The sequence below is a fragment of the Cyprinus carpio genome, chromosome B1 (assembly GCF_018340385.1).
Source record: "Cyprinus carpio isolate SPL01 chromosome B1, ASM1834038v1, whole genome shotgun sequence".
In the NCBI taxonomy this organism is placed as follows: domain Eukaryota; kingdom Metazoa; phylum Chordata; class Actinopteri; order Cypriniformes; family Cyprinidae; genus Cyprinus; species Cyprinus carpio.
The window spans coordinates 27,807,088-27,814,935 of record NC_056597.1 but is presented as its reverse complement, the minus strand read 5'-3'; the positions used below and the strand labels follow the sequence as shown (position 1 = coordinate 27,814,935).

Below are 7,848 nucleotides of genomic sequence, written 5' to 3'. Positions count from 1 at the left end.
TTTATGTTGACTTTTCATAATTTTATCTATTACTTCACACACATTTCTTAATGAGCCCCTAAAATTAATTAAAGGGCAAACCAGGTGATTTTAAACAAAAATGTGGATATGGTTTATAAAGTATTTGTTGAGATGACTTGCTTTGAGTATGCATTAGTAGATTAACAGAGTAATAAATTAAAAGTTCATCTTTTAAACAGGCAAGAAATACTACCCACATATCATATTTATAAAATTCTTAGAGTTCAAATATGTGATTCTGTCATTTAGAGTTTGCTGCAGGCCATACAAAATTGTCACTGCTAGGTGTTCTATGCCTAAACCGTGTAATGTGTACGGCTTCACTGACTGGTACAAAGTGGGCAGTGTCTGTGTCAAATACTTCAACAGACCTCTCAACTTCACTGACGCCGAGGTATGGTTTTTTGTCCATGCAATGTGAAAAAAAATCACTGTAATGTGTAGTCATTAAATGTTCTTCCTTGTTCATATCCAGTTCAACTGTAGGACCAAAGTCCCTGGTGCACACCTGGTGTCGGTGCATAAAAAAGAGCACAATGATTACCTGCTCTGCATTGTGAAAAAATTCAACCCAAATAATCTGCGCATCTGGCTCGAAGCTTTTGAACTTTTTAAGGTAAAAAAAAAGACTGCTGGTGTTTACAAACAGGGGGAGCAAAGAGAAATGACTGATTTTATGTTATTATCTGGTTTTCTATGACATGCATGCACTATAGATTCTCACTAACAACTTTTTTTGTCTTTCGTTTTTTCTTCTTTAAAATCTCCTTCTCATTCTCTCAGTCTGGTCAGTTTCTTTGGCTTGATGGATCCAACTGGAGTTTTAAAAATGGAAACATGGTGAACCCAGCCAAATATACACCAGCACAGAGGAATGTGTGGAGATGAACTGGAAAGGTAACAACAGAGAGACACTAATGGGTTATAGGATAATCACATTGAATTTTAAGTGAATGTTTTGCTAAATGATTTATTCCAGTGATGCTGTGAGGAATATTTGGTAAGACACACTGCAGATGGTAGAATAATCTCTTCATTTCACTGTCCCTCATTTTCAGAGATTGGCAAATGGAATGACGATGCTTGTTATGTCAAGAAAAACTACATATGTGCCTTCAAACGAAATGCCATCTTGAAACCAGGCTCTGAGGAGATGGAGTAATTTTATCTGGGTACTGTCCCATAAAACTTTCCGAATTAAATGATATTCTCTGCATCAACAAAAAACTTACAATAAAAATAATTATTCAAATAGCTTTAAAATGCTAATAAAGAATGTTTGCAATCAAAATCAGTTGATTTTATTTTTTTGATTGTTTGTCTGATTATGACTGACTAATGACAACACTTAAAAAAATTAAGTTTCCAAATGTGTGTTTTTGCAGTGATGCCTAGGAGAACCATTTTTGGTTCCCAAAAGAACCTTTCAGTAAAAAGTTCCTAAATTAAAAATTTTGAAGAACATAAAAATATAAAGAACCTTTTTCGAATATAGTGTACATGGTACTGCAGGGCACTGTAGGGTATAACATGACTATAGTTTAAGTCAGTCTATGTGTAGACAAAAAACCTAAAATTTTAAGAGTTTATAGATATATAGGAGACCAGATCTCTGTGTGGAGGCACTGGATGTTGTCAGACAAAAATCTCATTAGATTATTACAATAATGGCAAAATTAATTTTTGGAAATGTAAACTGATATTTCATACTGACACACTACAGCAAAAGATAGAAATAACTTTAAACCTTAATAACTTTAAACTTAAAACAATTTTTTAGCTGGGGAAATTATATTGTTCTAATAATTTTGGCCACCACTTTATGCTTGTGTCAGCTTAATAAAAAAAAAGTATGACAATTAGAGATTAGACTGTACAGAAAATGAAATCTACACGCTAATACACACTATAATCATTAGTACTGTGTTCGATACATCGATACCACGAGAGTATCGATATAGCTGGCCCTATATCGATATTGTGGCACGTGCGCAGCAGTGGACAGCGCTTAATTTGAATACAAGAACACCGTTTAAAATGGAGTAGAAAAGTGCAAGGTTTCTAAAAACTAGAGCATAATATATATTTATTTACATTAAAGGCAAAATAACTGAAATAATAAGAGCGCAAGTATAGATCTGGAACTCCTTTAAGTCTGTCTAAAAATCATTTAGTAATTTCAATGTCTTCTGGTCCATATGCTTTCCTTAGGAAGGTGTGCTAGACACTGATTAATGTAACATACAAATACTATACATGTTTATATATTTTGTTGTTGTATTGTGGAGTGACACTTTCATAAACTTTTCTATACTCCTCTGATTATATAATGGTAAATATAACAATAACATAGCACAACAACAGTGATCAGCAAGAATGATAAGCCTAATACTCACAATAAAATAATAAGGTCATATAGATCATAACACAGTCTCGGAGGTAAGAAGTAAATTATCCTTCACCTGAAATGTTTTGTCTTTTCATATTGAAATGCGAGTCCAATGTTGGATAACAACATTAGGGACCACAGTATTCCACAAATTCCTTCACTCGATTGGGATGTTCTCTTTTTATTCTGGACAGCAAGGGCAGTGACTGTAACATCGAGTGTATTTTGCAGTATTAAACACGCATTTATACCGATTTCATCAGGCTCCGAAAATTCTTCAAAAAGAACACAAAGAATGGCCTTCTCAGGTGCAACTCTTGCTCAACACAAGGGTATTCAACACACCAACGTTTCAGTTTAAAAAAAACGTTTTGCACCGTTTTGTTGGGGCTGAACGCAGCCTAGATCAGTGGTTCCCAACCACGTTCCTGGAGGCCCCCCAACACTGCATGTTTTCCATGTCACACACCTGATTCAAATCATTAGCTCATTAGTAGAGACTCCAAGACCGGTGTGTCAGATTGGGTGTCAGACAAAGGAGAGATGCAAAATGTGCAGTGTTGGCCTAGATAACACGGTCACCAGTTAAACCGTAACACCGGGACAACTTCTTTACAGATATGACGTAATGATGTGGCAGCATGCTCAAATTTCCTGTGAAAACCTACCTGTACCACTCAAATTAAAAAAACATTACTAAAAGCTAACCATTGTGAATCAGGCTAAAGTAAGGCGATAGTTACTTGCTCAAATATTGATTTCAGATCATTTTTAACCAAAAAAAGTTACGGACTGCAGCTTTAATGTAGCCCTATAATATGAAATATAAATGTTCAATTAGAAATCCAGTCAGTATCGATGCTCCCTGTTGTGCAATGGATTGTGGAATGGATTTGTGCCAAAAATAGTTGCAACTTCTGTTTCATCTGTAAGGTCCACGCACTCGGTCCAAGGAAGGTATCCGGTGCTGGCTGAAGGTTTCCTGCGTGTTCGGTCTTTTCAGCGGTAGAGTTATTCAATTTAGGTTAAACTCAAATCTGACTCCATTTTATGATGTCCTCTAATTTAGGTTGGAGTGCAAATTGGTTGTTTGTCTGTTTCTAATTACTATTCTTCTGACATTTGATTATTCCAGTTAAACTCTTTATTTTATATTTACTCGTTCATTCGGGTGCTCATGACGCTAACAAGGATGCAACGTAATCTACTAGAGTCAATAATTACAGAGTAAAACAGAATAAAATCAAATGTAACAATTTATTATCAGTCAGGTAAATATGTATTCTGCCAACTACATATCCAATTCAAACATATCAAATCATAACAATACAAAACATCAAATTCTCAAAGATGAATCTAAAAGTAAAATATGCATACCTGACCTTAGAAAATACATAGTATGAAGTGAAGAGACACACACCACACTACGGGCTTTCTGGCTACAGAATCGCCCTGATCCTCTTGCAACATTTCCTTAAGTATCCCAGACCAAGACAAACATCCCCCGAAATTGAGACAGGAACTAGCACTTGGAAATTGCATTAACTCAGGTCCCAAACCTGGGTGGTTTACAACTCAATGGGAACAGAACGTAATTTACATGGAGGACCCTGGGAAAGGGCACTCCCATTACAGTAAGCAAAATATCTCTTAACTCTTAGGATCTGTATTATCTTTTAGTCTACCTTTGTAAGATTGAGACCATTGTACCAGTTGCACTGAGATATTTCAAATGATACCAGATATGACTGTTCCTTTTCCCTTGCATTGACATTTTCATGTAATCATTTTGAGCAGATTGAGTAGAAGGAAGCATGGGTGAAGAGATTTAAAATGAAACAAATGGCCAGAAGGGAAGGAGGTCTCCTGCACCTCCACTCTGTGGGGTGTCTCGAAGATGCCCGTGTTTGTATTGTCTGTTTCTCAGGAGATCAAAGTATCTGAGTTTCTTTTATCCTTACACATCACAGATTTAATTAACTGATATTGATACATTGTAAATTATTTAAAAGCCATCATTTAAGTTTTTGAACTTAAACTGTACTTTTCTTTCTCAATCAAGGTGTGGCCAAAGGTTTCATTGGTGTTTTGTCATCATTGCAAGATTTCAGATGCAAGATCGAAAAAAACCCCAGCTGAAACTTGTACCAACCCGGAAGTAAGATTTTCTGCACAGAAATTCTCCTTCATTCGTCCAAATAATTTTTTAAAACTTTGGCCATGTTTAGCATGAGAATCCATCTCTTTAACACTGTGAACAACTCACAATACACAAAAAACCATTTTATCCCCCCACAAAAGTGTCCTTGTTACCAGTTACATACTTTTATAATAACAATAAATTATGCATAATTGTATGCAAGTAACCTAAAGCCAAACCCTAATCCTAACCCTTACCATGTAAGTATAAGTAGTTAATTAACAGGCCAATTACTTAAATGTATAATTACACTGTAACAAGTACACCTTAAACTAAAGTGTAACCCAGATTTCTATTACAACGTGCATGTTTGTGTTTGATTTGTTCCGTCACTTCAGATAAAAGGAATGTCACAGAACTAGAAATAAGTGCTCTTTATAAATAGGTTAACTGGGCAATACTACAATCAAGGAAGTGTTGTAGATTTTGTAAAACAAAGTTTCAAATGGAAAAAAGATAATATGCATATGCAAAAAATAAGTGTCTATATAGTATATAATTTGGCTGTTTATCATCTGAAATGCATAATTGTTCTATAAAAAGAAAACTCTCTCCATAATCTCTCCATGATCTAAAAATGTGGTTTGCAGTGTTGTTGTCATTAAGTAAACCTAAATCCATTCAAAATAATTATAGTTAACTGAAATGAATATGAAATGAAAAGTACTAAAATTGCTAAATCTAAAACTGAAATAAATGAAAGCTATTTACAAATATTTTAGTTGCACTTTATTTTACAGTATTTGTACTTACATGTACTTACAATGTACTTACTTAATAAAGTACTGTATATAAGATTAAAGTTAGGTCTAGGATAGGTTCTGGGTTAGTACCTATTATTACCCAGTTATATGCCTATGTACTAATAATCCAGTTATATGCCTATGTACTAATAATCTAGTTATATGCCTACGTACTAAAATGTACTAATAATCCTATGTACTGATAATAGTTCACTATTAATAGTACATAGGATGTACATGTGGAACAGGACTGTAAAATTCCATAAATATTTTTAAAGAAAAATGACAAGAGCACAAAATGACTAAAACATAAAATATAATTAAAATAAAACAGGAATTAAAATGAACAAATACCATAATAGTATATAAATAATACTAAAATAACACTGATGGTTGTGTTTAGTATGTCCCAGCTTTCTAAGAAAACATATATTTCCCCATTTTTGGTGGGAAGTGGAAAGTGATGGTGGAATATCTTGAGCCTCGGCTTCCACCTCCATGGAATTCAGCTGCAAGGTGATTCATTGTGATTTAGGTTTGAAAAGCAACCCAATATAAAGTGCAATAGTTAAATATGAACTAAAAAAGTTAATTATAAGTCACAACATTGATTATGTTCATTCTTAGTGTATCTGTCATAGAAGTATGAGGAAGTAAACATATTTTTTGTCCTTCTTCTTCCATGCTGTCTTGGGTGCTCCTCCTGCCAGTGTGCTCACAATCATGGTTATCTTTAAGCTTTTCCATCAGTTTTTGAGTAAGATTCTTAATTTTGTTTTTCATTCCTTTCTTTTGCGTTTTGGTGAGTTAGTTGTCATGTTCCACATTTCCGATGCTCATGCCTGAATACCCCGTCCCAAAATCTTAGCAGCTTTGCTGAAGCTTTTGGCTGGCATTGCATTTGCAAAATCTTCATACTTTTCATATTCCTGTAGGTTTGAAATACTTGGAGCTTGGGATTTTTGTTGTTTTAGATTAAGTTTTGCCAGCATAGATTGCAGTCGTGGAATATCATTCTGCAGACCATTCCTCACATCGCTCTGCATTAAAAGAGACATATTATGTTCTTATAATATTAGTTTATGGCATTATTCACAGTTTTAAGCACTTTCACTGAACAGTTCTTATAAATATACCTTTTTTATTAACATTTTAATAATCTAAGGAAGCATTTTCTGCTATAACAAACTGTTTGTGCAATGGAAAGATTCCATGAGTGTTAAAGGTTCCATTGATGCCAAACAAACCTTTATTTTTAAGAGTGTTTTAGTACTAGTAGTACTACTTTGTATTTTGTTTACAATACTTGTGACATCCCATTTACTTTTATATATTATATATCATACAAATCTTATCATATTTGATCTTTTTGTGCTCTTTAAAAACTTAAATGTGTTTTTGCAAAATAATCTTATCTGTTATGTCTAGCATCTATTTTTCATACCTTTGCTGTTTGTTCCTCCATAGTCTCTCATTTCATTCATCCTTCAAGTCATATCCAGCATTGCTTCATCAGTCTGAAGTGTATAAAACCTTATGGTCTCTTTTCTTAAAACCAATCAATAGCACACACAAAGCAGTTGTGCAACCTGTGTGAAGCACCTTGTGTCTTTGTCTCTCAGTCACTGCCTTCTTCCTTTTATAGTCTAGCATTTCTGTACTGCTAAAACCTGTTTTCTAAATGTGATCTCACGTTCCACGTTCTTACAGCCTTGAATGTATACTGCATTAAATATTAAGTCTACATTAAATAGCTTTCCGTTTATATCATCAAATAGATTTACATTAAAGTGTTGATAATAAAATACGCAGCAGATTGTAATACATAGAGGCAGGGAAACGGTCAAATATTAACTCAATAATACCTGCCCATAGTTTAAACAAAATGTTAATGTGTCTTAACACTATGTTATTTTTCATAGATTCAAGTATTCAACTCAGTAGATTCCAGTTTTTACTGTAAATAGAAAACCAGGAAACATCTCTTTGAGAAAAAAAAAAAAATCAGAGAATTCAAGACAAGAAATGCCAAAGAAACCTTTTGTCATTGCAGGAGGACTGGCCAGCTAGAAGTAAGCGTATTGGTCAACACAAACTTGACAAACAGGAATGTCTGAAGAACTCCTTCTGGCATTTTCCACTTAATCTTTGGGCTACATTCATAATAATAAATTAATACTAATGACCCTGTATGCATTCATATCAACACATATCTCAGCACACTTTCACTGATAGATATGTGCTCATATACACATCCACTCATCAACAGTGAAAACATGTTTACACTGCTTACTGTATACTGTGCTGTAAATAGTAAACTGCAGTGGTTCTCAGCCTTTTTGATTCAAAGGCCCCCAATATTCAAAGGCCCTGTGACTTTCCCAAGTGTTCATGATTTACTGGATGAGAATTTTTATAAATATTTTGTACTTTATCAACCCCATTAAAATAAAATAAAATAAAAAATGTTAATGTAATTTGATTTCATAAGTCAT

General features: G+C 33.9%; 1 long non-coding RNA gene and 1 pseudogene across 1 annotated transcript; one reads left to right on the top strand and one right to left on the bottom strand.

Annotated features, from left to right (window-relative positions):
• The first annotated feature begins 300 nt into the window (after positions 1-300).
• Positions 301-7,848, top strand: part of LOC122135924 — a 140,364-nt pseudogene continuing 132,816 nt past the window's right edge.
• Positions 5,653-7,766, bottom strand: LOC122135928. The gene is made up of 2 exons (XR_006153785.1): positions 6,798-7,766; positions 5,653-6,393 (listed from the first exon to the last, which is right to left on the bottom strand). It is a non-coding gene; the product is annotated as an uncharacterized LOC122135928 (long non-coding RNA).